Source organism: Nesoenas mayeri (genome assembly GCF_963082525.1).
Source record: "Nesoenas mayeri genome assembly, chromosome: 8".
Lineage (NCBI taxonomy): Eukaryota > Metazoa > Chordata > Aves > Columbiformes > Columbidae > Nesoenas > Nesoenas mayeri.
In genome coordinates this window covers 5,321,451-5,345,770 of record NC_137554.1, presented here as the reverse complement: position 1 = coordinate 5,345,770, position 24,320 = coordinate 5,321,451, and positions in this window count along the sequence as shown.

Sequence of the window (24,320 nt, the reverse complement as noted above, 5' to 3'; positions counted from 1 at the left end):
CTACTAGGCAACAGTAATTAATTGGAGACGCTTAAAACCAAGAAATCCCTGGTGTGAGATAAGGTTTTTTCAATTTTTTAAAAAAGAACTTGGTAGGCTTTACATCCCTCTCGGGTGATGACAATTATTCATGACAATACATATATGAAACTAAGAGCTTATATGAATATGTGGAAATACCACTAACCTCCTGAGACCAACCTCCTAAGTATAAATTGAAAAATAAACTGTTATAGTCTGTAAGAAATGAGTGATGAAGCATTACTGGATATGCAGAAATATTTTCTGGTCATTGACTACCATAAAAAGAATTACTGAAATTGCTGTAGCTCCACTGAACCCAGTGAAATATAGATAATAAAGGGTTCTGATTATGTCTTGGGGCATCATTTCTGGAAGGTCTTTTTTTTTTTCCATGGCCCATTTTCAACTACATATCCATTTTTATAATGACAATAATGCAAAGAAAGCTAACATAGAGATGAAGAGCTCTTAGATTTTTGAGGCAAGGAGGATGCTATATGGTACATATAATTCAGTTCTCATGGTCAGAGAACAGAGGTATCTCACTATTAGTGGCATTATATGTTGAAAAAAACAGATTTGCAATGGGTTGAAGGGTCCAGACAAACAAAAATTATGAATGTAGCTTGGGTTAAACAACGTTTTCGCTGAGTAGAAGCTGTTTCATACTGAAGAGAAAAAATCATGCCCCGTTGCTACAACCTTTTCATTCCTCGAGTGCAGAGGACTTAGATGAGGCTACATTACAAAACAGCCTCTGTAAATGGCAAACTCAGAGTAAACTTGCGGCTTCCCTCTTTTACACAAAGAGTAGAAAGTGGCCTCCTGCAAAGGACGTCAAGTTGCTTCACCTGAAGAGCAGGGGGAAAAAAGTGCTTTATCTCAACATCTGCTTGCCACATAAATCTCTGCACTGACCTGTGGAAGAGCAGATTTATTCTAGGGAAGCTGTTTGAATTAAGATATATGGCATAAGCATATTAGCTTTATCTCGTTTGTGCTTATAACTTTCTAAGTTCATGAGCTTGTAAGTACAATGTTTTGTTTCTTACTTGGACACTAACTGGGCTGGGAGGCCTCCTGACTGTTATGACAGCAGATTCTAAGGGAGGCATTTTGATTTGGAAAAACATGATAAATCGTTATCCCATGAACTGCCTCTAGAGATTGTTTAAGAATAATGAACCAGAGCAAAACCAATTCAGAAAGATATTTAACAGAAAAACATTGCCCAGTAGGACATGGTGAAGTGTAACTGGACAAAAGAGTTTTAAATTTAACTTCAACATTTATCTGAGAATACTTACCTAGTGACAAAGTTTTCAGAATGTTTTCACTCCAAGTCTAATTAATCTGTAATGTAAATACTCTTCACGTATTTGGGAAATAGCAAATTTAATTGAGAAGTGTGTATCCAATAATAAGCACAGTGTGACAGTCCTTCTGTATTTCCTCTCCTTTATTTCAGCAGTAGCTGTCAAGTAGATTTTTTTTTATTCTGAAGTAATGTAATACCTTTTTTCATCTGCAAAGGTACCTATTTTTTAGCTGATTTGGAAATTCCTGTACTGTATTATGGAAGATTTCTGTCATCCTGACTTGTAAAACAGCACAAGTCATACATCAGCACTAGTATTTGCAACGTGAAATTGCTATGGGCAGAAACCACAATGATTTAATTCTATTCAAGAGTCGAAAACGCAGTGTTCAATGGTAAAGAATCATTGTTTTGAAGGATGAGATTTTATTACTTTTATCTTTAGCGCTATCAGTTTCCATTGGGTTTGGCGTGATTTGGTTTGGCCAGATAGAAATGGGATTTCTGTTCTGTTCCAGAGGGACAAGCATTTCCACTCCCAAACGTTCCAGTTAAAAGGACAAGGATTGCAGAGGTTTGAAGACTGAGCTCTTCCCTTCTCTCCATGGCCCCTCGATCAGCTTTTGACATCAAGGTTGTGGCCGACCGACAGCTCTAAGTAAGTGCTGAGTAAGTACTGCTCAGTTCCACCTCTATTGAGGTTACAGAAATGACAGCGTGAACGGTACCTGATCTGATTCCTGTGAAAAAATAAAAGCGCAAGTGGAGATGGTGTTTTGAAGACGAATGAGTCTGTCGTAGGAGGTTATTTGAGAAAACAAAGCATAAATCATAACACCTACTTGCATGGTAGGGGAGAAAAGTAGTCAGTCATGCTATTGCGAATAAACAAAGCAAGGAGGTGAAAATAGCAGGAGTATCTGTCTGGATAATGAGAGGTTTGGATAGACGGACAAACCGGGCTATTCAGGAGCAATGAAAAGAGATTTCAGAGCAGGCTTATTTTCTCTTGCCATCTCCAACACACAGACAGTGCAAATAATAATGGGAACAGCAAACTGTGCTTCCAGATCTGTTCTTCATGTTTATTCTGCTTGATGTTTTTTAAGGAAGGGAAGGGAACATCTTGAACTTTCCTGGATGGCTCAGCTTCAGTTTCTGTGACCGTTTTTGAACTGCCCTTCCTAAAAACCAATGTCACCTCAGTAAATGGAGGTAAGCAAGATACAGCAGCATTAAAAGCAATATATCAGAGCTGAAAGGAGTATAATTATCTGAATTAAAAGTGATTTCTAGGTAGTCAGTGTGTGAGCAATAAAGGAGAACGCCAGTGTCACGTTACCAGACCTGACACGCAAACCGACTCCGTCTCCTCCTGAATTTCTATCTGCTTTGGATGAGTGGCTAGCCAAGATCTTTCCCCACAGACTTGCGTCTGGTGTAAGCATGTGGAGGTGACAGCCAGCACAACGGCCTGCGCTTGTGATATCACTGCGTGATCTTCTGTACTTAGGGAAAATTAAGTCATTTAAAAAACAAAACAAAACAACCAACCACAATCCCTAAAACTCACATACGAATTCAAAAAGAAAGGAGCACCATAAACAAGTTGCTGAAATAGAAAACAAGACACAGTACTCCTCCCCTCTGGCTTTATCCAAGGCTTCTTTCGCCTTTGTTTTGCTCTCACTCTGGCATATCTAGGCCAGCATTTACTAATTACCAGGAAATGGAAAATGGTTGCAGAATAGTATTAAAGGACGATTCTTATATTTAAAGCCTGTGTTATCTAACATGCTCCATAAAAAAACCCCACTTACTCAGAAGAACTTTAAGGAAACAAACAAATAGTGCATTGTTACATAATTGGAGCTCAAGTTGGGTGCATTATCTATGATATATATATACACTTACAAATCCAGCCGCATTTTACCTATTTGCCCATCCCTCCAAGCGCAAGACACAGTAATTGTTACCACACCTTCGAAACTTTCCATGGCAAGGTGTGGTCTATTGTCAGGATTATATCAGATCTTGAACTTGCATCCACAGAGAGGAAGCAGTTAGAACCTGCCAGTAACGTCAGCAGAGAGAAAGGAGAAATTTGGAAGAAGAAAGTAGAAGAAAAACTATGGAAAGGTTACCCTCCCCCCTTTTTTTTCCAAGTTATTAAAAAGATTTGCCTAAAGGTTTGTTTGGTGAGCTGGAAATAGGTGAGGAGAAGGGTGCTGGCACACCATCAGCTAGTAAAAGTATGCAGAATATTTGTCTAAAAGGAAGATTTACTAATGCCTCTGGCAGTGGTGTGGCCACTAGTTTAAATTCTGGCCAGATGGGGTTAGGAATTGCCACTGCCACCAAAGCTGGCAACTGGTATGGGCACGATATTATTGGATGGACATTTGATAAGTTAAGACATATATACAACTTTAATTTCACTTATCTAGCTGACAGATTCAGCCCAAATATACGAATTAGCATTGTTTGGTTCATGTTTGTTTTCCAGGATGCTTGTCAAATCAGGAAATGTTGGAGTACACTGAAAAGATGTTGTTTTCCTAAAGCAACTTTTGAAAATATTTAAAATAAGAAGTACTCGATGTATATTCAAATTTTCTAAAAGGGAAAAAAATCACTCAATAGTGTGCAGAAGTTATTGTAATGCTAGTTTTATCAGCAGATTTGCAATAATTCCATGCGCTTATATATAGAACTGTATTAGCATTCTGTGAGAAAAAGGCTATTTCAGTCTGTTCATCCACTAAGGAGATAAAACAGACTGTTATGTCAGCCTTGACAGCAACTCTGAGTCTTCCTGGATATATCTAAGAAAAGGGTTTTATAACTATCACCATATGGAGCTATAACATATGATGCAGCCTAAAGCTATTTCCTTTGAAAGCAGAGCTCTAGATTCCTGTAATAAAGCCATAGATGTAAAAACCTGTTGTGAACTTGACAAAACAAAGTATCCGACACAGGTTCTGCAATTTCCTATTAGTACCTGTGGTGGAGTATAGCATAACCATACATTTTAATTTACCTGTGATTTTTTTTTGGCTGAAGACCTCTAAAAAGGGGCTTTAGGTACGTATGGTCTTACAGGTAACTGGTTAGTCCAGAGCCATGTGGGACTTACCAACCCAAACAGACACTGAGGTTGTGAGATTATGTCAAGCCTTAGCAGGGTAAAAAAGGACAGAGGTCTGGGAAAATGTCTAAATCAAACAGTAGTTGTTGAGCCCACTGGAATTTTTTGGACAATGAGTATGGTGGTGCCAGCTTCTCCAGGCACAAGGATATTTCATCCAGAGGGGTTATGCTATAGAGTGCAGAATTTCCTTTCCTGATGTCTGTTAAATCAATACATAAAGCTCAGGTTGGTATTTTTAATGCAGAAGACATCTGTTGTCTCTTATCTTCTCCAAATCTTCCTCCTGTGAGGGTCACTTGGGAGGAACAGGCTTTGACTCCCATCGGTGCAGTATTTTTGCTGTATTCTGTCCCCGCTGCGGGGAAGCCAACTGCTCTGTGAAGTCTTTTTTCCTGCTTTCTACCAGGGGCTGCAGCACCAGGACGTATCTTTTGCCATGTGTGTGCTTTTTCCCCTCGCTGTACAGCCCTGCGTGTGTGCTCCTTTGTCCCCTCTCTTGCATCTCGCCGCAGCAGATGAGGCGGCACGTGGAGCAGTGTGCACCCCCTAGCACGGCTGGACTCCATCTCTGTTTGAACCAGAGAGCATAGGGAAAATATTCATAAGAGCAAACATCAAACCAGACTGTTGGAAAGTATAGTGAGCATCGCAGGTTACAACAAGACCAAGAATCTTCGTTATAACATGTTCTAGCCAGATCTCCGTGTTCGGTTAAAATAATATATGTTTATACTTAGTTTGAATAAAAGATCATACACACAGTGGTATTTAACGTGAGCAGGTGTACATGTCAGGGCTTAAATTCAGTGAAGAATGTGAGTAGAATAATTGTTGGCTCTCTTTCTTGACCAGGAGTTACCATCTTATTAATTGTGAGACACAGGTTCACACAAGACGTTGTCCTGAGTAATAGCAGAGGTAATCACTGACATCAAGCAAAACAATGCTGCAATGTTAATGAGTAGATTTTTTTTAATTAACAGTCTTCAGGGGATAAGAATCATGGCCATAAATTTTAAAACATTTGCAAGGGTGCCGTACACAAGCAAAGTAAATCTACTCAACCTCTGGAGCACAGCAGAGAAAAAACAGTATTAGGAGCTCAGTTTAAGGAGGTGGGGCATTACTATAAAAGGGTTATCCTCCTAAAGGGGAACGCTATTTCCATCGGGGAAATCATATATATTAGATCACCATACATCCATCCGTAGGTCAACACTATTTTATCAGACTAAGCTATTGCCACGCAGACTCGAGGTGTTTGGCCTCGGCTTTCTTCAGCGCTGGATGTAATAACTTTGATGGAGCACTGGTTCTTGTGATTATTTGCACCATGATGACTTGCTGCTGTTGAGTTTTTGTTTATAGGCTTACAGTACTTAATGGACACGCAGGGAATTCAGAGGCAGGAGGTGCAGTGAATATCTGCATAAGCGTATTCACATGAATAAAACAAGTTGACAGTGATTGACACTATGGATGATTAAACTAGGGGTAGTAGGTAACTAATCATACCTGTTGAACAACAGTTAAGAACTGCAAATGCTTTTAATGATAGATTAGCTAGAAGTTTCCCTACTGTTGGCATTGAGTGAGTCCCATCATCTACTCTGTCACATAGAATGGTGGAAATGCAAAAACACGGCGGGTCTGGGGCTGGAGGTGGGTTCATCTGCTGCATGGGGGCCGGGGAGCACTCCAGAGATGGGGTTTCTTGCAGCTTCCCCCCCAGGAACAGCCTGTCATTAAATTTTGGCTAAATTAATTATTATCATCAGGCTTTTTTTCTTTCTTATGAGAGCTCATGTAGCTCAAGTCAAAGCACATTTCTTGCTGCAAGTGTGTGAGGCTTGTGCTGCAACTGCCGTTCGTGTCTCCATTACAAGAGCAAAACCCCAATTTTCCTTTTAATATTTCGATTTATACTTTTGACTTCTAGGAAAAAAGGATCAGTGATGTGAGAGGAAGGGTCGTGTTTGTGATTCATGCGCTTGTGTGTCTCATGCAGGCACCGCAGCCGTACCTGTAACTGCGTGAATAATAATTGTGCTTGAGCTGGGCGTATGTAGGTGTTGCAAATCAGTCATGCAGCCATGCTTTGCTAAGCCAGGACCATCGCAAACCCTGCCTGAGCTGCTTCTGCTCGCTTACAAAAGGCCCTTGAACACAAAAACTGAGAGAGGAGAGGCAATTCCTGACTTTAAGCAAACTTTCTGTTACATGAGGGAGGAAAAAGGGATTTCAGACCTTAAAATGGTTCAGTCTTAACAGTTCTAGCCTGATGCAAAGCCCACCGAAATTAGTCTCAGCCTAACTCCAGTTCAGTGAGGATCTTTACATCATAAGGTATTATTTGGAATGGAGCAGTAGGAGGAAAAAAGGTCAGTCTGAGCTAAAAGTACACAACAAACTTCTGTGTACTGTGAAAATGGGTAATAAGAGCTGTCCTAGCACACTAAACCTTCTCCCAATTTGTACTTGCATCACCTTTTTCTCTTCTAGCATCCCCATTCAACAATGTGCTTGAAATTAACTATGCTGTATAAATTCAGGAGTCTTAATTCACAGAAATGGATAGAAAAGCTGTACTTGTTTGTCTTTTCCTTTGTGGAAGGAATGAGAGGCCAGAGCCCAGGCATTGCGCTGACGCAGAAAAGCGGTCACGTTAAAGCAGGGCATACAACAAAGTGTATAAACATGTGAAGGGATAGGAGAAGGCTTTGAAAATAATACACATAAATATAACTTAAACCCTAATACTGGAGCTTGGTCAGAGCAGCTGCAGTCTTGCTAAAGTCTCCATTATACCAACATGTTTTTACCCGCTTCATTTTCGGCCAGAAGTCCTGCATGACCTGTTGCTGCTTGAAGATTAGTGTTAGAAATCCCGAGCAAAAATTTCTTTGCTTCTTCTTGAAACCATTGCAGAAAAGTGGAATAAATATACACTTCTCCTATTGTAAAAACACTTGAGTTATGGTTCTTAAAATGCTAGTGCAGAAAGTAAAACAAACAAACAAACAACCCCACAGCAACTGAAAGAAAAGACAGAATTGGAAATGCGATTGCCTCTTTCAAGATCCCAGCCATAACCAGCGAAGATTTCTGTTTTCTTTTGAAACTGCTCATTCAGTACCAGTTTATTTTAAAGCTTCATCCCGCAAACATCTAGAAGTATTAATTTCATAATTGCTAGCGGTTATTAATTTCAGTGGATGTGAGATCACCGTCTAAATTCTGCTAAACTACTTCATGTTTAGTTTACTAAAGCTGGGAACTGTGGGGTTGACTGGTTGCTGTTGAGACAATTTACCTGGGGAAGATTATAAGCCTATCAATCAAAGCTGCTTCTAATATATTTATTTTCCCCTGAATATTAACTTCTTTAAGTGACCAACATTTCCATGTCTTACAGAATGTTAAACACCCAGCAGATGACAGCTGCACTTTCTGGAAACACCCAGTAATCCGACGTTCCCCGAGGGACAGCGGGAAGCACAGAACTAAGAGCTCATCAATTGTTTAGTTGGATTCTGAGTCACATGGTGAAAAGGTCAGTGTAAACTGGGCATGCGCTTTATAATTAGTTTCCAGAGATTAGTGATATGCTAATGACCCAAATTCCAAGAGTTGTTCTTAGTGCACACACAGGGCATGTGGGTATATTGGATTCAGCGTCTCGGCAGTACAGGAGCAAATATGGGCTTCAGAAGGAAAGAAAACAGAGTTGAAGTTATTTTAAAAGAGATGATAGTTTTGAAAGTTAAAAAGGAATATATTAAAAGAGGAAAACAAAATGACTAAAGCAGTGTGAAAGACACTAAATAGCCTCAGTGAACCAAATAAGCAAGATTTTGCACTTCTGTTGGCTTCTGCTTCACATATAATCGCTTAAATTATTGGGTTTTCATAGTATATGATTAACACTTTCCCAGTCATCCGTATCTCCCATGAGACTGTACCCAGTTAGATTATCCAGGCCGTGCTGGTGGGTGCCCGTAACCTTGTTGCTGAAGTGGAGCACAACCTTATTTTGTTCTGTCAGCTCAACACCACAAGCGTTCCCCTCCCTCCGTCCCTCCCAAAAGGCACGGCGGGCACAGAGAGGAAAGAAATCCTGAGGGATTATATCAGTGTCACAGCATTAACACTTAGTCGATGACAACTGTAAGGATTAATTCAAGCTGGTGAAATCCTTCTTAGCTAGAATAGGAACCAGCAAACCATCTGGTGGAAAGAGCAGTATGACAAGGCCAAAAGGAAATACTGTCTGAGCAGTCAAAGGAAAAAATAAACCTTTCCGCAGACTTTTGGGAACTGTTGCGTTTCCGAAGCGTCTGGCCACAGCAAGTGACAGTTTTGATTGTAGTGGTTTAAATAAAGAGCGTGGCAAAATATTGTGTTTGTGGCTCAGGAAAAAATCAGATTTTAAGCTTTTAAATTTAGTATAATAAACTACAATACTTGCATAGAAAGACTACGTAAAAAAATCGTGCATTCTGTGAAATAATATTGTGCCATACAATCTGTTTTCCTGCTAATGTCTGTTCTGTTGCCAGATTGCTACCCGCAGCAGAAATGCTGCATAACTACATTATTTTATTGCTTCCTTATTGAATGATCTTTCCAGGTAAATCTCTTTTCCTCTGCTCTTCTCTTCTACTTTCCCTCTTTTGAGAGAGGGGCTGTTGGTCTCTGTACGCACTTTGCTTTACCCTGAGGCGGAATAAATGAAGTGTGTGTAATCACAAAGACAAAGGACAAGTGACCCAGATATCCAGGTGAGGTCAGTATCACAGCTCTTGGGGTAGGAGAGACAGGCTGGCCTACAAAGGCAAGGTGATCAGCCTCGTAAACTGCTTTGAGGTTACCTCTCCAGGAATTAAGTGTCTTTGTCTCTGGAGAAGATCAGACAATGTGAATTGGATTTATGGTGACGTCTCTCCTCTGCGATGTCACTTTGCTGATGTTTATACTAGAAATAAGGTCTTGCTTCTGATGCGTCGGAGCTTGGTTCACTTGTTTCAGCCACCTTATAAATAAAGGAATCTAATTTACAGCCTCTGTTTTCTGAGGTGTGTGCTGCCACCATTGACTTATGTAATACATAACGGCAATTGCCTCGCTGTGAATGATTGCTGGTGACACCACGTGCAGTCTCACGGGAAGGAAGTTTCCGAAGGGCATCCAGTAAATACATTTTTCATCCACTTGGATCTGTCGTTCCATTTTAGACCTAGAAATTCTCTTGTTTGCTTATCTCCGACTTGAACAGTAAAAGTGCTTACGCAGCTGACACTGTTGTTCCACGGTAAGGTTTTCCTGGCTTCCTGTGCCTATGGAAAGTTTTCATCCTGCTCCTCCCCAAATATTGCCATGCAAAAGAATTTATGAATGCAGCATTCTGGTGTGTAAACTAATGTAGCCTTGCAAATATAAGAACTGCGCAAAAGCGTTTGTTTTCCTGATAGAAAAACACTGAAGCGTTGGTTCACATTCCTCTTTTGTATGTGGAAGTTCTTGATGTGAAAACTTCAGAGCAAATCTGAACAGCAGAGTCCTAAGATGTGTAAGGCTTGTCTGGTACTTGCAATGAACCTGTTTATTGCAAGAGGCAATAACAACCAATGTGTTGCTACAACAGGGCACCAAATTTTCCTTAGACGTGCTGGCACGGGCAGTAGTCCTGCTCTTGAGCTCAGCCTTGCCCTCTGAATGCGGCTGGGTTTGAAAACATGTTTTCACAATGTATCGTTTCATCAGGGCTCAGAAGTTTCATGGATCTTGAAAGATTGTTTTCTCTCAGTGGAGCCTAAAATAAAGCTGAATTGGGAATTTTTGGATCCAGATTTGAAATAAGAGGATCAAAGGAATCAAAATATCAGCAAAGATAAAAGAGTTTGTTTGCCAATGTCAGGTCTTACCGGTGCTGCTGGGGGCTCTTTCGATCTTTGGCAATATCAAGCAGGAAGCATCTGTGTGTGCTTTCTTACAACACAAAATCACACATTTCTGGCCTTTGCCTTACAAAGGTAGAGAGTAAGATGTCTCTTAACATCTGGACATACCCCAAAATCTGGAGCAACTTGGTTTGTGTCTTTTTGATCAGTTTATGGTCAGTTTGTCTCATAACATTAAAACTGTGTGAAAGGTTGGAGCCGTCCATCCCCCTTTTGCTTCAATCTGGGTGATAATCCATCAGGCTGGTCAGTTGTTCTCACAAAACAGCTGTGCCCTCAGCATGAGAAATAAATAACAGGAATGAGTCATCACAGCGAATTTACAGGAGTCCTGAAGGAAAAAATGATCTTGGAAAACTGAGTCATGATGGAACACATCTTCACAAAACATCTTGAGAAATCATCAACTGTACAGCAAGATTCCCAATGCTATCAATAATTATTTACCAATTACTAGTTATTAATTACTAGCTACCGTAAGCACTGTGCTCCAAGCCTATCAACTCAAGACAGAACAGTAATTGCTGTATCATTTGGGAGGTAAAAGTACATTAAATTATTATTTTTTAGGCATCATGAGAATAAACAGGCTGATTCGGACCAAGGTCTTGCACAGCCTCTTACTTTGACTCCAGTATTGGACAGAAGTGGATGGATGACAAGAAGGAAGTAAAAAGAGGGTAAGTATAATATATATAATCTTTACCTCTCTTCCCCCTGCCTATCCCGTATACTCTGCCAGATGCCTTGAGATTTTGCTTATTAAAAATGGAAAAGGCAACAAACGGAAAGAGCAACAAAGGTACAGAGAACATCCATGTGAGATTTGACAGAGTAGAACTCCACAGCCAAAACCCAGAAAGAGACAGTTCATTACGTAGCTTATGGTAGACCTGTGTAACTCTTCACCAAAGGGTGCTGTACATGCACAAAATTAACATTCGTTTGAAAGATATTTAGACAAGTGCTTTGGAGAGGCCCAGCAATCTTGGTTTGTTCTGAAGTTGACTTCTTCCATCTTCACTGGTTCTTCCAGCACAAGAACTGGTGCATGAGCTGAATAGTTGATTCTTATTCACCTCCTCCATACGTAAACAGCTAAAATATCCCCTTTAAGTCAAATATTTTCTGTGCTGTAGAGTTTCCACTCAGTCATTCTTCATATAGAAGTTGTTTCATACATTTAATCATCCTCATTGCTCTCTCGTGAACCTTTTAAATGCTTTATGTTTCACCAAAGCTTCACAGAGCGCTCGGTGTGAAAGAACCCTGGCTGGATGTAATGGCATCGTGTTATTTTCTGTTTCAGGCTGTATTGCTTTCGTAATAACTCCCGCGGCACGGCTATCCTTTCTGACAGCTGCCAGCCACTGAGCTGATGAGTTTATGAAAATCTGCATCTAAACCCTCGTTCTTGCTGTGTCTGTTTTCCCGTAGTTGCTCAAAATGTTGATTTAATAATCCCAAAACTAATGAATAGTATTTTTCATTACAGCTATTTACAAGATCATACTTGCATATCCATGCTGAATTTAATTAACTTTAATAGGTTGAGCGATTTCAATCTGCATCTTTTGGCGTCTTAAGATCTTTTCTACATTTGGCCTGAAATGAGCATTAAATATCTTGTTCTGGCAGTTTGGGGTCACCATAATCATAGCTGTGTAACATCGAATACATGAAACAGAGCTACGCCATCTGCAATTACACGAGCTTTATAATGGATAATTAATGAGATATTATTAATACCTTCACGTTGTTGAAAGTATATTCCCATGCTTATGATTAATCATAGAAATCTAAAACCGGGAAGCGATATTAGTGTACATGTTAATTTGATGTCTTGCTGCAATGAACGTAAAAATATATACATAAATCTTAAGACAACCTTCTCTGAAATGGCTACTAAAAAAAGGAAAAGCCTGTGAGAATCTATGTAAGTTCTACAAAGTTCTTCCATGATCTGGCTCTTATATTAGTTGTTCAAATGAGGTCTTTCTAAAATTTGTGGAGGTGGTGTAGCCAGGAACGCTTTTCCAAAAGTGTAAGTGGATGCACAACAACAACATACACCCGAATTACAACAACATTGCTCGTGAGGAGCTTGATTTTTTGGATACTTATTTTTAGAACCATGTTGTTTTGATTTTTTAGCACGTTCCTTTCTGTACTGGCCTGAGTTACATATTGAATACTGGCACAGGTTGCCACAGGGCACAGGGTTTGAGATCCTTTCTTGCGTAGCTTTTTTTCACTCCAAAAAAGATAACTGAAGAAAATCTGTGAAGTTTGACAGGCAAGAATTTGGATGCAGCTGAGGAAACAGGAGGATGAATTGTTACAAAAGGAGAACGCCATGGCTTGATGGGAGGTTGTAATGCTGGTCTCCTGCCTTTGAAAAATATTGTGGAATCTCTCCTGAGATTCATTTTTGGGTCTGTATTTGTACTTCTTTTTCCCCTGAAGTTGCTCAAGCCTGTGCCCAGACTATGATTCAGCTACTCTCTGGGCTTGTTCTGTGTTCAGAGTGTGTTAAGGTGGCTCTGTGCTGTGCCCCACATGCAGCTAGGGTGGGATATTCTTGGTATCTCTGCTCCTTTGGACATTTTAGAAAACTCACAAAGGAAAAAATACACCTAGAGCTCTACTCTGTTACTGCCTGCTCTGTTTATGCAACAGGATCAATACAAGCTAATTGAGATTGGCTTTTTGTTGCTGCAATTCTCTGGTTTTCCCCACGTGTCCCTTGCCAGCTGTAGGTTGCGTTCATCTCTAGCTGTCAATGCTGCTTTGCCTCCGCTGTCTCTAAATCAATATAAATGCACTGGTGTTTTCTGGGACTCTATTTTCTGAGGCATCGTGGGACTCGGGGTATCGTCATGTCAGTAACTGTTGGGAGATAGTACAAAGAGCAGGGTATGTACGTGAATGTGCTGAGTTCAGTGCGTGAACATCATCCTGTAATAAGATTGTTTCACTAGGTACCTAATACCATTCATAAAAAAACTTGTTTGGGTGCTTAAAGCCCTGTTTGCCTGAGATACAGCACTTTCACACCGTGTACCGTTACAGGTAAAAATCAGTAATAATCAAATGGATATCACACTAATATAGGGATTTTAGAGATGTTTTAAAAATCACAGAATCATCTGATTCCATTTAATAACCTCACATTGGTTTTCAGTTTTTGATTTACTCATAAATCTAGACTGCAGTATTTCCTAGTGACAGGTTTCTAGTATCTACATGGCTATTATTTCCCACAACATAGCTAAACCTTTACTTGGAATACTATCTGTTACTGTTTAATGCTGAGTGGGTACATCACTGACTTTGAGCTTCTTGAGCTCTGCTGTTGTGCTGAAAACCTGAATTTTACAAGATTTTTTCCTGTTTGTTTTCCTTGCTTCTCTTAGTTCTTCCAGGTCCCCCGTTGGACATAGGTTACATACACGTCATGATGCAAATGCTCAGCTATACATTACTCTCCCTAAATCAGCAGCAAAGTGGGTGTATTTTGTTTGTGTTCCCCATGCATTCTGTAGCCCTATATAGGCTAAATCTCAGTGCTTTTCCTTGTATGTTTTGGTTTTCTTTTCCTTTTTAATGCTTAGTTTTTAATAGGGACATATAAGTGCATTTGGTGCTTCTTCATTACAAGTCCTAATACTGGCTGTGGAACTAAAGATGTGATCTTTGGGACTAATTCAGCTCCAGTGCAAATTTTCACTTAGCTCTACTGACTTCAATGGCACTCGGCAAGATGAGGTACAAATTCTGATCCTTTTTTTGTGCTGTTTTATGGGGACCTGATGCAGGCACTCATCTTACGCACCGAGTGCCTGCTGCACCGAACAGACACCTTGCAAAGCTTGGTGAGGCAAACCAGGAGAAGTCGGACAATAGATATCGTGGTTCTGAAATGCAGCATTTTGGAAGGAGTTTTCGGCTGTCGCTCAGTCATACCTGCTAATCTGGTAATATAGGAAAAGCTTTTGTTTGCAGCTACTTGAGAAACTAGAGATATTGGCATTTTCCAGGTCTTTTGTGTTTTCACTTGTGTTACAGTCGGTGTCATCCACAAGTTGCTTCCATGAGCTGGGTCGGATTCAGTGTCCAATTCAGAGTCGACCAATCTGTGGGGTTTAAGATGAAATGTTGGGATTTCCAATTACCCACGTTCGTAAGGTTATTAACAGGAAGAAAAGGACAACTGTGTTCTTTCCCCAAAATTTCTGAAGATTTGGATGTGCATGTCAGTCTTTCTTCTGTGCTAGTATGTCAAGCAAGGATGAAGCGTAGGAATGGAAGAATCCTATCAGTAGCACTTTGTGATACCAACTATTTGGATGACATTAAAGGGAGCTTTCAGTTTATTGGAGTGTAACTCTTGCAGCTGTATGATCGGATAAGTACATAAGGGAGAGGAAATCAATAGCCTGCTTAAGAAAATTAATCTTTGCCTGTGTTTCCAAGGCAACACAGATAAGGAAAGTAGTAACTGCCATGCTTAGAAAATGGGATCATCATATTTAAGGGGCAAATTGCTCTGGCAAAATCAAAAAGAATCTCTAGAAAAAAAACCCAAAGGTATCTCTAGCAAAAGAGATACCAGTTGTCTTTTTAAACTCCGCTGAAACTACCCACGTGAAGAAAAGTGAACATGATGAAACCTACGATTGCCTAGGTGGGAAAACGACTTTGAGGCAGATCAGATAATTTACCATGTGCATAATCTTAATCCTGTGTGAAGGAGTTGACTTCTAGCACGGAGGAGGGTGTCTTGTATGTAGTACGAACAAGGACAGTGTCCTCAGGGGAATTTAGATGCACTCGGCAAAATATCGGTTGTGTTGTTTGAGTATATTCTTAAACAATTAAAACATCTACCAAAAATGTTTGGGTTTTGACAGGGTCACGGTATTTTGGGATGTAAATTAATTAAAAGCTGGGGAAGAAGTTGCTTTCTGTTGTAGCTTAATCCTCACCTCAGCAATAAGAGTCCTGCTAAGACTACTTATTTAGTTTATATATATATATATATATCTCTATATATCTGTATTTGCAAATCTTGTTCCTAGACCAAGATCAGTTTTCTTCAAGAGATGTTATGTGAGCCAATGCCCTTCTCTTCAAGTGAAATAGAATTGGATCGCTCTTCTGGATCGATTACTATGGGCTATATTGATTGCGTGGTTTCTTAGGAAGAAAGACGAAAAACCAATAGTTCTTCTGGCTGTTTTCTGTTGATTTAAGATTACACAGTAGCATGATTTGGAAGCTGCCAAGAAAAAGATTGGACCTTTTCTTGTGTCTGATGGAGTAAGATGAGAGGATATAATGAGTTTTATTATATGTATTGTCTTCTTGGGCATTGCGTTTTGTGGCTAAGGGTCCCTGAAAAATCAATTTTCTCCTGCAAAAGTAAGAATGAAAAATTCTTTGTGGAAACTTTTACTCACCTGTGTGAATTTTTAGGATTCACTATTTGAAAGTGAATTTAATGTTCTTATGTTCATAAATTCAGGTATTTTTAATTATTACTCTTGCATTCTTCCTTTCCTTCCTTCTACTATTTGTTTTTTCATTTGGACAAGGCTTGCAAGATGATATTTAGGTCTCCTACATGTTTTCCTTTGCATGTTTTCCTTTTAACATCGTTACTTCTGCAGATTGGAAAGACAATTATTAGTCACATTGACAGCAGTTGAGTTGCTCTTATACCTGCAAAAGTTTGGACCATAACGACAGGGCAGTGTGGAAATGCTTGTGTCTGTATCCATCACCCTCCTATGGATAAGTTTAGGCCTGGAGTCTTGTGGGGTTGCATTTGCAAAGTGTCTTTAATAATAAATATCGATTTAAAGCGGGAATAGCAGTAGGTGACAGCGTGACTTGGGGGGTAGGGGCGGGGGTGTTGTGCTATTTTGCATGCTTGTTTATCTAATTGAATAGAAATCCCATCCATCACGGGATTACGGTATTTGCCAAGGATGCCTGTGGGCTTTTAAAGCATTGACTTTTTGACATCACTGAAAATGGGAAGTGGGATGCTTGCATGCTGTGGCTTATGGAATATAAGGCTGAATAATTAAGTCTTTAACATACTGGGCTTCTTAATTAGTATTAGCTGTAGCTGATAAGATATATGGGCAGGGTGTGTGCATTTATATATGGAGGAGAGAAAGAGCAAAAGAGAGTGAAAAAGAAGAATAGGGGTGAAAAAAAGGGAAAGAAGTACAGGAAAGGAAAACTAAACAAAGGGAAAAATAATCTGGTGCATTCCCTTGTATGTTGAAGGCCTGGGCAGGAAACCTCTCAGGCAGCGCAGTGTAACGCCTGATAAGGAGTGAACCAAACAATGCTCTTTGAAACCCCAGCAAGGTAAGAGATCTAAAGATTCAGATTACCTGATTTGACCCAGGGGCTGCTTTGCCAAAGCTTAGGGATCAAAGGAGACACTGCCCGGACAAAGGTCTTCCTGAAAGAGCAGAGGGGAGAGGTTGTTGCCTGCGGTGATATGACATGTACTGATTGAATCGAGTTCCTCGGTAGGCAGGGTGTCACTTGGATGGCAGGGTTAGTCAGGTTTATGCAGATTCTTGAAGGAAATGTCACAGGCAAGGAATGTGTTTCGTGTTTTTACACTGTCTTGATTTTGGCAAATCAGCTCCACGTTGCAAGGATTAATCCACTTGCGTAAACCAGCAAAATCTCTGCCTACTGGTACCCAAAAAGCAACAGTATTTACCAATCCTGATAAACATCACAGCTATACCACCAAGCAGGCTTATACCTACCTGTGTGATCTGGCATTCCCCTGGCAAAATGGAGACGTGGACATCTGGCTTTAGAGCCCTCAGCTTTCCGTTTGGTTACAACAGATCATTTAGCGCGACCCCGTGCACCGAGGAAGCTGTTCTGCAGCAAAGGAATTGAGGCTGGTAGCAGGAATCACAAATGGAGTGCTAATCAGCAGTGATCTGCTGTGACCGAGCAGGTAAAGATTGTGTGAGACTATGAATAAGGAACGTTACTTGAAAAGTGTAGTCATGGATCTGCTCCACTTAGCATTAGGAAGAGCTTGGCTGGAGACAGAGGTCCAGCTTTGGATGCTGCATTTCAGGAGAGACGTGGGCTGACTGGAGAGACACAGTGAGTCAGAGCTCTAAGAAATACAGTTCTTAGGGAAAGATTAAACCAACTCTGATTCTTTCAGTTTACAAACAACTGAAGGGAGTGGGGCATAAAGCTGGAAGACGTTAAAAAGCTGCTGCAAAAAGAAAGGTAAACATTGTGTCCTTTATGTCTGCAGTGTACAAGACAAAAAAACCCACCCTCTAATAACATTAAGTGAGATTTGGGTTGTTTTTTGAAAAAGTTCTTCTAGGGGTAAACATGATTAAGCTTTGGGGAGGGGAAGACATAGGGAGCATGTGGAATCACTTTACCATAAGAGGATTTTGAGAATAAGTTTGACAAACAACTGGAAGCAATAGTATTGACAGAACTGATCGTGTGGGTCAAAGGGGTAGATACGATAGTCACTTTAGGGTCCTATTTCTTTCCTTTTTGACCTACTTTTCAATTTGTCAAGACACCTTTGAGTTCTGTGCTCCAAAGCATATGCAATTGCTTTGCAAATTCTGTAAGCAGGCTTTCTCTGTTCTCAGCCCAGCCACTGCATTAAGAGATTACTTCTAAACTCACCCTACGTCTGATATGATTCTGCTTGCGATAATCTTTGGGTTTGATAATCAATCTTCTACATTTAGAGAGGAATTCTTTTCAGTGAGTTGCACATCCGTTATTTGGTAGTTTATGAGAATGTCCTGGAGGAATGTGCCTTACCAAGGCAGGGAAAATCCTCTGTGGCTTCCCCTCCTGCAACTGGACCACTTGTCCCATCCAGGAAAGTAAGTATGTTGCTTGGAAATAACTTGTTGCCTTTTTTAAGTTGACCTGTCTTCTTGTTTTATATTTGTGCATGAGTTTTTGAGGGATTAAAGGGATCTGATACATTACCTCAGATTTCCTTTTACCTTTGTTTTGTTTTGTTTTAAGGTAGTGGTGTATTTACCCAATATATTGCAAATCAAATCCTGGTTTAGAACGCTTAGGTAAACAGCCCATATCTCTACAAGGACACAACACACATTGTACTTTATTGGAGAGGCCTCGTCTAGTGATCCGAGTAAAAAAAAGGGAATGGTTTAGCCCTTTTCTTTGCAGAAAGTGCTGCACAGAGCTATGTTCTGGATGGGAGTGGGGTGAGTCCAAGAATGAATATTGTAACTGCACAGTGGTTGTACACACTTTCGGGGCAACCTGACCAGAACTTGTGCTGTTTTCTGTTCCACTGTACGTATTTCAAAGGAAACAGGAGTGTTTACAAGTCCCAGGAGTGGAGCTGGCACTTCCGAGAGTGCAATCTTGATTCAAACTGAAAACAAACCTTGAGGAGGAGGGGCAGTTTTTCTCCGATGATGGGAAAAATGACCTTGCCGAACACCAGCTCCCTTTGCTTGCTCCTTTCCCCACCGGATAGCAGGATTTCAAATACCTGCGGCAGGAGTGGGTTATCTGCTCAGCTCCGTGTCATCGAGATGCAACCATTGCTCCCTGGATCCCCGCCAGCATGGCCTTAACCCAGGCAAAACAGAAACTTCTGCCTTTCAACTCTTACCTTCTGCTTCCCAGCGGGTTTTTAATAGACTTGCTTATTTTGTGGCCGGGTTGACATCAGGATAAGGGTTGTTAAAACAAATAGATTTCAGGTGATCAAAAACATCAACACAATGTGAGCACAAGGAGTAGGTGAAGTGTGAAGCTGAGGGAACACTCTGTGCGGCCTTGGGAAGGGAAACAGAAATAGCCTATTCCCATAGTAACTCTGCTAAACTATTGCTACTATTTATCTATTGTGTACAAAACAAGTGGTGGGAGGTAGCACAGTTCAATTAGCATTGAAGTAGATCCAATTTTATGTAGCGCTCTGGATTTTTGCCATTCATCGGATGTTCAGGGCACTTTGAAAGTAGCTGACAGCAAGCTGGCTAAAGACAGGGAGATGCAAGATTTCCATCCATCTCTCTCCTTAGCTGTACAGAGTAGCCTTGTATAAACTTCTATAGAATAAAATAAACCTGCTAGTTGTTTGGGGAAATTCTTCCAATAAACAGAAGACACCATATTTCTCCTTACTCTGCATTCAAGACAAATATTACAACAGTGTCCAGGAACGGCTATGGGATAATCTATGATAGCTACAGAAAGAGCAAACTTCTCATTTGCTTTGAGGAGTCTGTGCTCATATTTTCCCTTGCCTTTGTGTTAATCTATTTCTGCTTGGGTCATCTGTTTTAATAACAGTTCTTGCTGTAATATGTAGGTGTTTTTATGGGGTTTATGATATGTTTTTCTATCCCTGGCTTCTTCTCTGTGGAGTACAACCACCGAAGGACAAAGCAGGCAGCCGTTCTTCAATGGAAATGTGTCCTTATGGCTGCTCATTTCTGACTGTCAGGCTGCCAAAACCCAACAATATCCAAATGTTATGGAAACTTCTTGCTGCTTCCACATCTCCTGCTGCTTTCACACATCTCCAAGTGGTAGGAGCTGAGGCTGAGTCTCCGCCAGCAGTTTTACATGTATTACATCAGTCGTTTGCCTACTATGATAAGTAGTTCCCACTGGTATCAGCTAGAAAAATTGGTACCATGCGTGCTCGGGATGTTTTTCAATGTGATGAACTGTTGGCAGCAAATGCCATTGGCTCAGGTTCACGTGGAAACACTTCCATGGCTCACTGGTCTTGTGCTGGAGTGACCTATCAATATGTAAACCAAGCCTGGGTTGTACTTTGAATGCTCCAAACGAGGTCACTAAGACTGCAGTTGATTAAAAATTTACTTTTAAGAAAGGCATGACACACTAAATAGGCCACGTGTCCGGGTCCGATAAGGCAGAAAGACAAAATACATGAGGCTTTCAGGCTTGGGAAATATATCAATATTTGTTGTGGTAAAGAAAAACAACTTGGAAAACTTTTTTTCATGAAGGGAAGCGAACTGTTGCAAAAATGTGAATTTAACGAGTTATATAAAGTTATTCCTTTTACTCTCTAAGTACAAATGTCAAACAAACTGATGATTAGAGAGGAAATACTTGAATTTGCAGACGGAGCCTCTAACACGCTGCTTCTTTTAGCTGTTATGCAAATATATCTGGTAGTAACTCAGTGGTTTCACTGTTTCCCCTTCTTGGACAAAGTTTGGTGTAAGAGTTTGAATACTTTGCAGTGGTTGCCAGTGGCTCTAGAAAAGCAAAAATACTCCTTGGTGTCCATTTCATCACCGTTTATAAAGCAGGATGACCTGAAAGGCCTGTATTGAGAGCTCACTGAAAATCTCATTTAAAAGCCTGTGCTTATGTTAAAAGAGAGAGACTTGGATGTAGATCTGAATGCAGTATCAAAACTTAATCTGAAATCCTATTTGGAACCTTACCTGAACCTTTTAGGACTTTTGTCTGTCCCTGAAGAGCTTGGTAAGGTGAGGAAGGGCCGACACCAAAAGCCAACACAAGGTATCGCTGATCAGACACTTTTCTATTGTTAAGAGGTAAATAGAAAGAAACAGAGGTATAGGTGGGAGTTTTGGGTCTTCCTGCATTAGTATCCTCAGAGAAAGAACAAATAGTTAGAGTTCAGATAAATTAAATGTTTGCAGGTTTATTTTAGTGGCCTGAATGAAATTAGAATTCCAACCAATCAGCCCTAGTTCATTATGTTTGTAATACAGTGAAGGCATTTTCTCACAGCGACTGTTTTCTTTGTTATATTGATAAAAATGACTGTGTTGGTCCTAGAAGGAAAATATTTTCAGAGTCTGATGCTTTCGTTTAGAATTCTGCATTGAAATCTCCCATGGGGTTACTCTGCTGATAAGCTGTGCTCTCATTGGAAAGAAATTATTAGTTCAGATGAAGCACAAGTCCAGAAAAATAGCCTATGAATGGGTTTTTTTAGCTGATGTTAGCTGAATTTAAACAATATTATGGAGGGAAGAAGGGAAAGAACATTGTGATCAGTTTTCCATCAATTACATTGAGCTGAAATGATATCAACATCACAGATTTTGGGAGATTTGTTGTCCTGCTTTCCTCTTGCTCAAGCTGGTAAAGGTGCTGGCTAGAGAGTGAGCTGCTGCTGGTCTGTTCTGGGAAAGCTTTGCCTTTGGGGTCACGTTTTCTAAACAGAAATACAAGCAACTCAAATTAAAAAGAAATCATTTCGTGTTTATTGCTTGGGTTTTTATTAAATACTTGATTTTATCCTCGTAAGACCTTTTTGCTTTGCTGTTGATGATTTATTTTATTATGGATTACAGCGTTAATAATTTGCAAGATCACCTGGTGACCGGAATAGATGTTTCAATTTAACATTTTAGAAAGAAAACAAACCAAATCACCATTAGAGACTTTGATACACAGGGTCATTGATTCATCTGCTAAAGCTGACAATAAACAAATGACTCATTTCAAACATTTGGCCAACTGCTCAAGCAGTATCGCTGCATGGATGTGAATGTCCCTAACCCCATGGTAGCCCTGCTGCACCGCTTCTTCAGTCCCAAAGATTATTTTAAACCACATAAATGCAGTATTACTCGTTAACCCGGCCTTTGGTGACAAAGAGGGTACTTGGCCACTTGCGCTGTGAAGTGTTTTTCCACATTTACCTTGTGTGTTATCCTTTCCCCCTCTCATTTACATATGGCATATTGCCATTTGGGGCAGAATTACAGCTTGTAACACTTAAAAAAAACCCCAACACAAAACATAACCAACCAACATAAGAAATAAAATCAAATACCACATAGATTGTAAGTGAAACTCCTGAACACTTGTTCTTGAGTCTTTTACAGGCTTATTCTGTGACACTGATCCAATTGCCTAGAGGACTGTATTCATTTTAGGGTTCGCAGTGGTTTGTGTAAATATAAGCCAAGACTTTTGGTGTTATCACTAAAATTCACTTTTGGAGAAGATGGGGGTAAAAGGAATCCAAAAGAAACATCTTAAAGCCGCAGTGACTCTGAGCCACGACAGAGCTTCTTGCTTTGCAGTTCTTCATCTATGGCCCATTGTTCATCCATGAGGTATTTTATGATCCTTGATGGTGCATTCTGTGCAAGATGGAATTTCTTTTCCCCCTCTAAACCCATTAAAAAGCCCTGCATTTTCAGGTACATCTTCCTCACTCTGACACATACATACCTACATCTTAGTTTCACTGCTAAACCCAGTGTTTCACTGTTCACCACTCTTAAATGGGTAGGTGTTTGAGACCCTGTCTAATCTGTGTTTAGCAAGTAACTCAGATCTCCGTTTTACAGTTACACTCCCTTTGGATTAATATTTTCTTGAGCTGTTGCAATGCAAACCCCCTGTATCTGGTTAGTGTTAGTTTTAAGCAGCCTTGCTGTCCTATGAAACAGGTGTATTTGGTTGCAGGTGCAAGGAGAAAGCGTTGCTACATTTTGGTCCCATGCCATTAGCCAGTTTACACTATTTACTATGACATACCAACAATATAGCAAAAGTTACTCCTGCAGGTCAACGAGTACCCTGTGTGCCTCTGGTTTAAGGACAACATGTAAACCTGACGGTGCATAGGGAATCCAGCTGATCAGACTCTTAATTAAGAATGGTTTTTCTCTTGTGCTGAGGCTGGGATCCAATGTTGCGATGGTGGAAACTTATCGTTTACAAGTTCATTTTAGTCATTATCAAGATTTGTGCCAGCTGAGTTCCTTTGAGATACAGATTCCTCAAAAAATGATGTTAAATGCCTTGTTACTCATCCATTCTTGCCATTGGTTAGGACTGTGTGTCTTCTACTGCTTTAGCAATTGTGGAAATGATTGATGGGTCATCAGCCAAAATCGCAGAACAAACTCTACCCCTTCAAAATGGACACTGCAAAAATCTGGCCTCCGAGTCCTCTTTGGTGTAACAGAATTTTCCTGAAGCTCAGTGTGTGCGTACGTGTTAAACCTAGAAACAGTGTTAGGTATGGTGTAATAACTGAGGTTACTTCTAACTGCAGATCTGGGGTTCACATCTATTCGGTGGTTTGATCTGAGTTTCTCTGACTGTTATCAGTCCTGTAGCCAGTGCTGTGCTGGAAAGCAGTGGGAGTTCTGTCTATCCTGGACTTGATCAGCAGTTTTTTGCATGGCTGTGGGGGAAAACGGACGTCAGACGATGACTTAATTGGTAAGAGATGCCAGCGTATACTTTTCTTGTGTATCAAGATTAAAACTAAGAGTCCATTTTCTTCTGCCTTCTCTGTTTTGAGGCCATTTAAGGAGTATTCTGCAAGATCCATCAGAGCAGTCACGTGCTGGGATTTACAGCAGGACACAGAACTAAAAACTGCCCCATTTCTGGGAAAGCTCATGCACTTGAACTCAAAGGTAAATAACCATGTGCACATCCACAGGTCCCATGTCCAGCTCCAGGTGGGGACACAAGAACATGTCCAGCTCTCTTTTGATGCTTAAGAGAGAGGGTTTAAAGGGCCACGGTGTGAACCATTTGATACCATTCATCTGTTACAGTATTCTGCTAGATAAATAATCGAATACACTCAATTTTAAAGGCCAACACTATTGCGACAAGTGTCAAAGAAGATAGTTTCTAACAGGCAAAAACTGTTTTCTCTTTTTCATTGTTCGTAATAAAAAATATACACTTGAGCTAAGATTGTGGTAGTGATCTTCTAAATACACAGCTATATAATTAATAATAAAATAGCGTAAGATTGGAGCAAGGCTAAAAATTTAGTAGAAAAAGGATT